General features: G+C 29.6%; 1 protein-coding gene across 1 annotated transcript in view; it reads right to left on the bottom strand.

Moving 5' to 3' along the window:
- AstA (allatostatin A) overlaps nucleotides 1-8,597 on the bottom strand; it is a 42,811-nt gene extending 34,214 nt beyond the window's left edge. The window contains exon 1 of the mRNA XM_090116760.1: nucleotides 8,531-8,597. The gene's annotated coding sequence lies outside the window, so the exon portion shown is untranslated. The remainder of the gene's footprint in view (nucleotides 1-8,530) is intronic.
- Nucleotides 8,598-13,323: the final 4,726 nt, after the last annotated feature.

Raw genomic sequence — 13,323 nt, 5'->3', positions numbered from 1 at the left:
TTTTTGGAGTTTATGAGGTTAAAAAGTAATATATTTGCACTCTTCCTATATCCCGTAAAATAAAGTAAAAACTTTATATTATTTAGCACTGGTAATTTAACTCTCTAAGTAGGTGGCAAATTCACCAACCTTTCCAAAATATTTCCTTTATAAGAAGAAGTTAGGGTTAGGGTTGTCAAATAAAAATGTTTTCGTAGTAGGAACAATTTAGTAAAAGTAAAAAAAAAACATAATCAATTACTTCTTAACTTCGAATTGTTTTACATAATAAAACAAAAAAAAAATAGTATTCATTAAACTAACCAACTTTTTTTTTAATATCACACATTACACGACATTCCTAAAAGATTTAAACAATGACAAATTCTTATTTATATGATCTTGATTGAATATAAAAATTGTTATTTTAAACTTGATAGGAACCAATCCAATCAAGTTTTAAAATCCGTTTGTACACATTATTTCCTATTAGCTGTACTTTATGTGTCTCTATTTCTTTTATGTGTGCAATAAATAATTAAATAAATAAATACCTTTTGTAAAACAACCTTCATTTAAGCACATGCACTGGGTATTTCATACCTGGCTACCTATTTATATTTTTTTTTCACCAGTCAGTAGGTACTTACAATGACAATTTAATTAAAATATTCATCAGAAATGGCAAAGTCACCATCACAGACGTTGTGATTGGGGTTGTTGAATTTACCAATACCAATTGCGAAGCAAAGGTAGCTTGTAGCACAGTAAATCAGCTTTTATTTAGCTACAGAACATTATGTTAACATAATATCAAAAAAATACTTACGTAGGCAATGCTTTTCCCGTTTGTTTTTGTAAAAGTTCCGGAGCACTAAGTTTCATACCGCCAACATTCGAAAAAAGTAACCGCCGAAAATGACATCTCAAAAACAAGCTGGGTTGCCACATCTCATTCGGTGTTGCCATTTAACTCATAAATTTTACTATACAGGCATGCATACATGACAAAAAACTGATATTAAGATGTGACTACAGTTTTTCCCTCAGAAGTTGGCTATGGCAAAGTCTGCAACCGTTGGCAAAGCTAGCAGGTTTTACCGGTACATACTGAGATACAAAACTAATTGCACACATTTATTTTAAAAAGTTAAAAACTTCCTGGTTTCTACGTACTTAATAGTTAATCTATATACATAAAAATGAAACCCGTTTCGCGTTGTCACGGCATCACGTGTGAACTGTGAACGGCTGAACCGATTTCGGGGCCGGGGCCGGGGCGGACCGCTAGTATATTAATACTTATTTAGAGAGAGAGCAAAAAATAATATTTGAATGATAGCCACACTTTCTAGTAATGAAAGAAAATTAATATGTCATAGTTATAACGATTTCGTAACGTTTTTAAATTAAAATATTTAATAATGGATTTTACTTGTGTAATAGTTAATTAAACTTAGAATAATGTAAAGTACAGAAATTGAATTTATACGGTTTGTTTGTGTTTCATAATATTATTATTATTGTTTTGGAAATTGCTAGTGCGAAACGATAAAAATATATAATTTTGGTTTATTTCGAGTTCTGTTATTTATGAAACAATGTAGACACTAGATATTTAGTTTCATAGAAAATCTAGACTCAATATTATGAATTGTGTGACGTAATTTCGTTGAGGTTCCAATAAAAAAAATTAAAACACGAGTTCACATTACATAAATAACCTAAATACCTATTCCTTTGCAATTATTATTACTTCATAATATTGTTTTCTAAAAAAGATTATATACATTTTGTAAGTATAATAATCAACAACCGCCATTAATACATTCTACCAAGTTGTGAAAACACTTCTAATAACTGTAAAATTTATTTGTATTCTATCATTCTTCTTCTGAGTTTAATATTGTTTGTAACGCTTATAATTTAAAAAAAATAATATGACTAATATTATTGAAGTGAAACTTCTTTATCGGTTTCTTCTGTATCGACAAAAATTTAGTGTAACATTTTTGCGTTACGCCGTACGCGTGACATTTTTGCGTTACGCCATACTCGTGACATTTTTAAGGTCATAAAGAAGTTTCACTTCTTACGTGTGTACTCTAGTACACGCATATATTTTTTTATTTTTTTATCGAGATAATATCTACCTAATTCACAATTGGTACCCTCCTTATTAAAGAGCGGTCAGGGACTCAACAACCTCTTTATTTAGGAGGTAAGCGATACGTAAAACAATTTAATAAAGTGTCAAATACAGCAGATATGTTAATTAGGTATATCATGAAATGGATTATCATTCAAACGTAACGTTTATATTGTAAACATCATTAATTTAAATTCACAAATAAGATTGTATCCAAAAATATCGATTCCTTCCAATTATTATTAAGTTTATGGCGTTTCGCAAACAAAATTTGATCCCCTATCAGGCAGCTTTCAATTTCTTTCATGACAACGAATAATGTATAATGCCTTCCTTAAATTTCATCTTCTTTTCTGCTATACTATAGTCAAACTTAATGCATTTTTTAATATTGCACTTTTTAAGGTATTTAAAACACGATTATTTATTACTAGCTGCGCTTCGCTATTTCACCCGCGTAGCTCCACTCCTGTTGGTCTTAGCGTAATAATATAATATAGCCTATAGCCTTCCTTGATAAAAGGGCTATCTAACACTGAAAGAATTTTTCAAATCGGACCAGTAGTTGCTAAGATTAGCACGTTCAAACAAACAAACTCTTGAGCTTTATAATATTAGTATAAATTTAATTTGTTCTCACTTTTCGAATTGTGCCAATGAGACATTAATGATACCTACACAATACACATATTTAGTAAATAAGAAGACTGAATAAGAAGTAAACATTATGATAAATAATATAATAATTATTTAAAAAATTAATTATAATGAAATAATTATACATAAAATATGTTGCAAAAACTATAATTTTTAATTTTATGTACCCGTATAAGAACACAAAGCAAAGCTGGTTCCACTTCTGTAAAGTGAAACTAAGTGAAATTCTAAGAAAAATACATTTAAATGAGAGGAAAAACATTTTCCGCGTGCGAAAAACTTAAAACTGCATTTAAGTGCAATGCAATTTCTTCGCTAAGTTACTTGACAAGTGTCCTAAGCTGCAATAAATGCAATCCTAGGGGCTAAATGTTTCCAGCTTTAACTTGTAACTTTAACTTAGTTGACTGTTCCTTTGTACATGACACACATTTGTTAGTGGGATTTGTTAGAAACACAATACAGGTGGTATATGATTTTATTGCTATATTATGTTGTTTCTGTTTTCTGGTTATGTATAAAAACTATTTTTGTTATGACGTATTGACTTTATTCATGATGATAAATAGAAAAAGCAACCAAAATATGATCCATGGAGATTATCATACAAGATCTAAAACTAAGCGTACAAATCGAATAACTGAATAATAAAATAGTTTTTCAGTAATTATTACATAATTTCGCTCCATTTTAGCAAGAGACTCGAACGCCTAAACCTTGCACCTAAATCAGAGACCCAAAGAATTTACTAGGTATCGATATAATTCACTCATTTTCCAAATATGTAAGTAAAGATTCCTCTGCGCAGTTGAGCTGTTCTCAAATATATAACTTTGGTGCAAACTTATTTCATCAAGCCGACTCTATGGTTTTTGCCTGACTGAATCCGTAATGAGATATTTGAAAGGTTTCCCTGATATTCATACTCGTAATACAAGATTACCTACGGAATATGGAAGAGGAACATAATATTTAATAAAGTATTTAATTACGGATTCACGCTTACAGAAAACGAAATATCTTATTAAATTTTAATATAAATAAGCTGACGTGTGATTCTGTAATCTTTAATATTTCTTTATATATATATTACTAGCTTACCGCCCGTGGCTTTGCCCGCTTTGTCTTAAACCTAATAAATTATATATTAAAACCTTCCTCTTGAATCATTCTATCTATTACAAAAACCGCATCAAAATCCGTTGCGTAGTTTTAAAGATTTCAGCATAAAAAGGGACCCTATGTCCCTATTACAGAAAAAGCGACTTTGTTTTATACTATGAAGTGATGCTCGTATAAAGAGAAATAAAAAGAAACTGTAATATTATTTCAATAATTAGGTACCTGATATACAAGATTATCAAGTTTCAGCCAAATTGTTGTTTTTCTTTACATGAGAGCAAGTTTCTTTACATTTATCTTCATATACAACTTTTGGGTGCTTCGTGTTATTAGAAGTTTAGTAGATAATGCATCCACTGCTATAAATCCCTAATCTAACTAAAACTTGTTACAAAACTACGTAATCTATACTAATATTATAAAGCTGAAGAGTTTGTTTGTTTGTTTGTTTGAACGCGCTAATCTCAGGAACTACTGGTCCGATTTAAAAAATTCTTTATGTGTTAGATAGCCTATTTATCGAGGAAAACTATAGACTATATAATATATCATCACACTAAGACCAACGGGAGCTGAGCAATGCGGGTGAAACCGCGCGGCACAGCTAGTATATCAAATATAATTATTCCTTTATTAACGTATGGGTATAGGTAGGTAATTTATTTATGTACCAACACTGCTCAATTTACAACATATATTATTCCAAATTGTACACAAAAAATTCTTCCGAATTGAACATTCTTAAATGAATGAATTTGAATATTCGTGAACACAGCTAAAACAAAAAAAAATGATAGTCTAAGATCCCACCGCAGGATCAGTGCGTTCATCGGTTTTTTGCTGAAAACCGAATTTTTATGTATATTTATAATTAGGAGAATATATTTCGACTAGGTTGCCAGTCAAAATTTGGCCGCAAGCATGTTTAATTAAAATTTTTCTAATCGATTTTTGGGAAAAAAATTCGTTCACTTGTTTTTTGAATAAAATGTAGTCTACATCACGTCAAATGATATAAAAATTCTAAAAAATCACGGTTGCCGCTTTTCACCTGGCCGCAACATCTTGGCAGCCTGGTGCAAACAGGTATGATTTCGATTCATTTTTACGTTGATAACGCACATTTATGAATCATATATCAAATTAAAGCTATTTTTTTTCTATTTATTATCATATATGGTTGCCTAATTAAATCCCGCCGCAAATAAGGGTTGCTGGCTTTTAAAAATTATAAATATAGGATTAGTGCGTTCATCGTTTTTTGCTGAAAACCGAATTTTTATGTATATTTATAATTAGGAGAATATATATAGACTAGGTTGCAAGTCAAAATTTGGCCGCAAGCATGTTTAATTAAAATTTTTCTAATCGGTTTTTGGGAAAAAAATTCGTTCACTTGTTTTTTGAATAAAATGTAGTCTACATCACGTCAAATGATATAAAAATTCTAAAAAATCACGGTTGCCGCTTTTCACCTGGCCGCAACATCTTGGCAGCCTGGTGCAAACAGGTATGATTTCGATTCATTTTTACGTTCATAACGCACATTTATGAATCATATATCAAATTAAAGCTAATTTTTTTCTATTTATTATCATATATGGTTGCCTAATTAAATCCGGCCGCAAATAAGGGTTGCCGGCTGTTAAAGATGTTGAATATTTAAGGTTGAGTGTAAACATGCTTGCGTCCAAATTTTGACTGGCAACCTAGTCGATATATATTCTCCTAATTATAAATACATATAGTTACATAAAAATTCGGTTTTCAGCAAAAAACCGATGAACGCACTGATCCTGCAGCCGGATCTCGTACTATGATTATTTAAACACTTTTAAAAACTGTAGTTAAATACAAAGTAATGCCAACTGATTTTCACTGAACAAAAAAAACTTCAAAGAACTACGAATCTCTATAAATACATTTTATTTATAAACCAAGTTTTCATATTACTTTACATACATTATTGTGCAGCTTATGCATGTTGCTAATTTTAGTAACTTTTTTAATTAAATTGTTTTCTTTCCCGTGGTTTCAAAGTAAATGTTAATTCCAGATTTGGTTTATTCCATTTTCTTATTACCTGTAAAAATAGCTTAGTATCTATTTTAAAATTCACAAGAATATCCTAATTCTAACAAAATTTTGTCGTATATTAACAATATTTAATAAGGGTATCTGTCGTATATATTACTAGCTGTACCCCGCGGTTTTACCCACATTTCTCTTATTATGATATAGATTATAATAGCCTATAGCCTTCCTCGATAAATGTTAGATATAACACTGATTTTTTTCAAATCTGATAGTTCCTTAAGTTAGTGCGTTCAAACAAACAAACTCTGTTGCTCTATTATTATGGCATAAATGTCATAAATTCTTCCGTGTATTAAAACTTCCAAAGTGTTGTTAGTTTCTATTGTGTTAGACCCTTAACATCTTTTCCCATTATGATCATTGTATGTAGTAATTATAAAGAAGAGATAATGTACGGAATTTGTAAATGAATATGTATTAACTTAGAACATGAAACAGTTAAGTAATTTAAGTTAATGTTGCATTTTAATATCTTAATACCTTATATCAATTTCATTTGCGCTCAAGTAGATTAAAATACACTTTTCTATACTTAAGCTTTCGTTAGATTGTTAATTTATTTTCAATGACATATTGTTAGATTTGCGAAGAATGATTTTGTAAGAGACGTATAATTACTTGTAATTTTTATAAAAAATCCTGGAATAAATCGCAGGATTTTCCTCAGTTATTTTCTCCTATTATTTTTATCAAACATTGTTGCTAATAATAATGTACTAAAGTAATGATAAATGTTTTTTCTCCAGTCATTTGGAAACTATTAAATTTATTACATTCGTAGCCTGTAATAGGCAACTTTGTAAGATAAAAGAACAAATAAAATTGAGGTCGTTCTATTATAATAGTTATTTCGGAAGCAAATATTCCTTTGAATGTAATATTGTGATACGTAATAGTAAACTTATAAAATAATAGTAAATAGCAAAGTTTGGTTGTAAATAATTATTCGCTAATATAGTAGATTATCTTCTTATATATAAAAATGAATCGCAAAATGTGTTGGTAAGCGCATAACTCGAGAACGGCTGAACCGATTTCGATAATTCTTTTTTTATTATATTCCTTGAAGTACGAGGATGGTTCTTATGTAGAGAAAACGTAAACATGTACCACGGGCGAAGCCGGGGCGGACCGCTAGTTCTTAAATAAATAAAGGAGAAACCTAAAAACCTCGGAAAAATCTTATAATAAATCATCTAGATTCTAGGTTGGTAAATGAATAATACAAAACCAAATATATCTGTTCCTAATACGTTTCGAGATTTGTGTACATAATAACTTTTGTTTACAATATATAGGCTCTTTTAAAATATTCAAGTTTCATCGCGAAAGCTCATCACGACGCCAACTAAGTATACCCAAACCCTTTTATGAATTTTTATAATTATTTAATTTCTATAATGTCTTCTCCGTCATCTTATAATTTGTAAAAGCAGTAGTTATCCATTATAAGCAAAATAAAAGCGTAAATAAAAATATTTCATGACGTTGAAAGGATTTTTTTAAACCTTTACAATGAAGCTTTTTAAATTATTATACCGTTGTTTTGTACAACAGTACATCGTATACAATACGTGTAATTATTGTAATGATAGTTGTTTTTAGTTGTTAGTAAATCCGAGGAATTTTCAATTTTCCATTTTGATATTACATACCTACGTTTTACGGATTTTACGCGATTTTTTCGGGTTTTATTTACTAGTAAACGAAGCCTTTTTCATGAATGTAAAAGTTATATCATAACACTTAGATAAGCTCATTGATAAAATAAGGGTCATTAAAATCTCAACTTGGCAAATTCGTAACACGATGAAGTCTCTTAAAATTATCTTTGAGTTATCTTAATAATACGATTACTTGAGTTAACTTAGCTAAAGTTTAAGTTACGAATTTTATGGATTTCGTAAATTTATTGTGACAGATTTTGTAGTTTCAAATAGTTTATCGTATTATTTATTGGCTTAATTTTGCGGTATATTTTAAAGTTATTCACTTTAATATCGTTTCAAATATTAAACACAAATGTATTTCGCAGATAGTTGGAAAAATTCGTATATTTTTGATCTGTTTTTATAAAGCACACAATTTTTTTTTCCACAATTTCTTCTTATTTTATGAATATTAAATACCTAAATGAATATTAATGAAAATTTTATTGATATTATTTCCAAATACAGTTGACAATAAATGGGTTAAGGATTAATTTTTAGTTCACTACGAGTATTCGAAAGAGTCTTAAAACAATATTAAAATTTTATTCAAGTACAGTTCAATAATTGAATTTAAGAGGGTGCTAGATTAAAATTACTTTTCACTTATAAGATTAATACATTACTTACGTTATTTTTAATAATTATCAATAATTTTCTCCTATGGAAAATATTGAATATCCTTCGATTTAAATACGATGTGAACCATATTTTATTAGAAGAAAAATTAAGTAAAACTCTATTTATGCACTTAAAATTACTAACACTTACCCGGATAGCTGATTTAATTAAAAAAAAAAACAAATACGGAACTTACTTGTCGAAAGTTTCGTAGCAAAGTTCACGAATGTTAGACGCGTAGCATGCTACGACGCGCGAGTTCGGACTACGCCGCTACGCGCCAGCTCCGAGCTTTTATAAGCGCCTCCCATAGGCGTTGGGCGGGGATCTACGAATCTTGGTTTTATGCTAAATGGATAATCTAGAATTATTATTTAAATCTTTTCACAAATTATAAAAGTGCAGTTTGGAAAATTGTACGAACATTTGCTGGCGCGTTTCAAAAATATACGATGTGTGCGCTTGTAGTTAATGTAAAATTATTGTCGAGCAGGTATTTTTCATTATAATTATATTTGTAATAATACAGGGATACATTTTGTTTACGACTGATAAACATCTTAATTTAAAGTAATCTTATAGTACCACTGATGTGTGTGATCAGTATTTTTTTATACAAATTTATATTCAAACTACGCTTCATATAATTTATGTTAAAATGTATGTAATGTTCTCTATTAATTACCTTTATTGTAAACAAGTCAAAAACACCTCTATGCGTTATAAGTTAAGGTTGCAAATACTACACCTAAAGATACTTGAGGTCCCCCGCTATATTCCTGATTTTAGATATTAGTTACAAGAATTTCAATAACAGCTAGACTTAATAATATGGCATTACATAATAAATTTCGATTTAACTATAACGTAAACTATGCCTGAGATTTCAATATAAATTATTTTTTTATTTTTTGTTATGAAAATAATATGTTATGCACAATTGAATTCATTGCAATAATTAAATTTTTCATAATAATATATTGTATGTTGTTCTATCTTATAATTAATCCACATACCAAAATTTATATCCCATCCTAAACATAATATCCATGTATAATAGAAAATTTACAATATTTATGAGAAAAACAGTCACATCATCAAATCTTTACTTGTAGATTTATACATTTATCCTGAAACTTACTGAAATATTCAACGTCTCTATTAAAAGAGATTTTTACAGGCAATTAAGTAAACTCAAATTAATATGAAATAAAACATTTAAAAACCTTTCAAATTGGTTTTCAGCACAAATCATTGTTGTTTTATTCAACTCTTTAACAGGGACACACCTTTCTCGATGAATGGGCTATCTAACACCGAAATAATTTTTCAAATCGGACCTGTAGTTCCTGAGATGAGCGCGTTCAAACAAAAAACTCTTCAGCTTTATTATAGTATAGATTTGTAGGAAAAGACACATTAGAAAGAAAGAAAGAAAGAAAGAAAAGACATTTATTTCTAGATAAAGGTAACACAAGAAGAAAACACAAAATAGAAGAAAAAAGAAAGTACGAAACATAATAAAATTAGACATAAATTAGACGCCATGTTTGTTGAGAATCTGGTACTGTGTGTGCACTGCATATCCAGAAAAGGGTCTTGACTCAGCTTTCTGCCATAATCGCAGCAAGCTGCGACTGCAGCGCTGGTATTCTGTCAAGACCGAATGGAGGGTGTGCTTTCGACTTTCCACTGATTTGCTAAACATTAATCCTTACTGAAAAGAACATCAAATGATAATGTGGTTAACTAATAACACAGCAGCTGCATACGGTTTTTCTGCCCACGTCTACAGTTTCATTTATTAAAGTTGAACAATACAATAACTTAGTGCTATTTTTCCTGCTTGCTTGGTTTGCACGATTGCGACTGTAAAAAGGTGTTTAATGCTTACCTACACGTGTAACTTTTTGCCTGTTGCTTTTATTTTATTTAACTGAAACTTAAACTTAAACATTTATTTATTTAATTAGACTTTGTTTTGAATCGTCAAAATACAGAAAAATAGTAACTTACTACCGGTTCGGAAAGCAGTTAAGAATGTATATTTTCAAACTCAAAACTCAAACTCAAACATTTATTTGTTCAATTAGACTTCTTCTAGAAGCACTTTTGAGACGTCATTACATATTTTTAACATTTACCACCGATTCGGAAAGCAGTATCTACGGAGAAGAACCGGCAAGAAACTCCATAGTTGCTCTTTTTAATTTTTTCGGTTTACAATTTAATTTTACAAAATACACATGTAACATCCTATATTATCGTAATATGCCAAAGATTTTTAATGAAAAAAAAAATTTAATGGTGGAATTAGGTAGTGGTCATTAATTGGGATATTTCCTAACCTTAACATACAATTTTCTTATCATATAGCTCATACAATTACTTATCAATTAAAATAGAAAATTGGACATCTTGAAACAATAATAATTATAGGCTATCGGATTTCTTATGAAATAGGACTCTTTTCGGTACTAGATAAATATAAATATGTATATAATTAATGATCAATTTAATTATAACGTTATATTCGACTTCCTAGAATAGAAGTCTTTCTAGAATTCTCTTGAGATCTGTTTTAATAAATCAAAGTTTACACCTTGTATATATTTTCACACAACAATAAAAGAACATTATTATAGTGAATCGTCAACGACATTTTAAAAAATTTCAAGGAATTGAAATATAATGCAGTCGAACATAAGGAAAAGCATAGAAAATTTCTTAACTAAATTATGACTAAAACACCAATTCACCTTCGGGGTGAAAAACTCCACGTACACATTTATATCGATAGGTCAATATGCACATACAAATAATATTGAATGAATTCGATTTGTCATAGTTTTGTACTGATTCACAAATGTCATTGACCATAGTACCAAGCAGTGCCAGGTGACAATCATTACTTACTTTACAAGAACATGAGCTCATTTTCTTTTACTAAGAATTGTTTTTATTCATTTGATGTTCATTTAAATATTTTTAAGTAATCTGTTGCTCCAATATTAATCTAAATGATTCTCTCACTTCTATATTATAATCTAAAAACTATTTTTGTATGAACGTGTGAATTTCTCTCGAAATAATATATGGAGCAGCTAAAAAATAATGATCAAAAATAATAAAAACAAACAAGAATAAGTCTTCAGGTAATTCTTAAGAAATGTGTCGAAGTGAACACGTTGGATACGCGAAAGCCTTCTTGATAATTTAATTAAAATCACTCAATCAACCAAAAACATTTTCAAGTTAATCTGTATTATGACTTATATTTTTGAATTTTCAAATCAAAAGGACGAGATGGTAATTTATCATAATTATTTTTAATAAAATTATAGATTTGAGAGAGCCTTGAAATGTTAATGATGAAGGTCTTATTCTTGAGTATTCCTTTCATTTTTAAATTACCCTTAAGAACTCAACAGGGCTTAAACTAACACACTGAATTAGACTGAGACGAGAAAAGCAAGGTAATTCATCTAGTATTAGTTTAAGATAAGATATCATAGAATACGAATTACGATACAATGTTACAGAATAACATAGGATAGAGTTATTTGTTTTTACATGATGTGTATTTCTATTATTGTTGTTACATTTTGAACTGTATACAACAGTTAAATCAAATGCCGTTTCAATTAAACAAATATATTATTAAACAAGATTTATCAAACTGTATTTATATCTCGAGTTAGTATCAGCTGTTTTTTTGGTGAAATAGTAACAGACATTCGTTCAGCAATCACAAAGTTTTTTCTTGAACGATCAATTGATTGATCAATTGAAAGTAGAACAGCATAATATGATTTGTTTCTTTAAAAATATTGTAATAAACATTAATACATTCAACATAATATTAAAACCACGTATTGATTTATTCTCAGCGGGTTCCATAGAAAAATCTCTCCTTTAGATTCGCGAAAGAAAGCCCAGCTCGTATGCAATATAAAAATACAAACAGAAATGTTATGACGTCACACTTTTACACTATACACCGTCATCGCGTAGGCCGCGACCCACGCGCAACAGTGATTCTGGTATCTAGATGTGACATCATATTATTTACTTTTTCACCCTAAATTATAACTTCTTATTTAGTAGAAGTGAAGCACTTTATTAAGCTACTATGAAATCGGAATATCAATTCAAAGACGTTAGTTATGTTCTTCCAGATTGTTCGTTGTTGTGGTGCAGGTGATAGTGCTGATTATTTTTTACATACATATTTTTCTTATACAGATACTGTATAAAAAGCTGTTAACACGTTCACTGCGGCACCTAAAATGCCAAACTTACCGTTGTAGCGGCATGTCTTCCATAATTCACATCGGCAAGTTCACCACTGTGCGTCATGAGCCATTTTTATCACATCGCACCTTCTGACTTTGAAGGTTAATAATTTCATGAAATTTCAAGATATTTCGAAAATTTTTTTTCAGATAGTAGTATATATAGTCTAGTATATACCGCATAAATAGCTTTTAGTTTGACCCAATAGTTTAAAAGATATGAGGGAAAATGTAAACCCCTGATTTTGTGAAAAATTATTTGCCATCCCGCACTGCGTTGATACGGCATGTTTACAGTAATAGCGATGGGAAACACTGTAAAATAAAACATCGATATCGATATAAATCAATTTTGTATATTTCAGTTAACAGATAACGAGATCGTCGATACAAAAAAAAAACACATATAAAACAAGGTACTTGATAGAGTACTATCAGGAAATTGTTCAGTAACTTTTGTTTTAATGTTTTATATTATTTTCACAACTGTCATCACATTTTTGCATTTATGCTACGAAATAAAAGAAAATAAAAAAACTAAAGCCTCTAAGGTATCATTGTCATTTAATAATTTGATAACGACGCGTGCCGTTCTGGTACATCACTATGCGAGACTGACACGCGGCGCGCTCGCAGTACAGTGCGGCATGAGGTGCTTGTCCATGGCAAAATATTTGACATACCGCACACAAAA

Source organism: Colias eurytheme, chromosome 26 (genome assembly GCF_061535395.1).
Source record: "Colias eurytheme isolate Ceu_HAF_F1 chromosome 26, ilColEury1 Martin Lab GWU primary, whole genome shotgun sequence".
NCBI classification, from domain to species: domain Eukaryota; kingdom Metazoa; phylum Arthropoda; class Insecta; order Lepidoptera; family Pieridae; genus Colias; species Colias eurytheme.
Note: the sequence above shows the minus strand (reverse complement) of the source record. Positions and strands in the feature narration are given on the sequence as shown.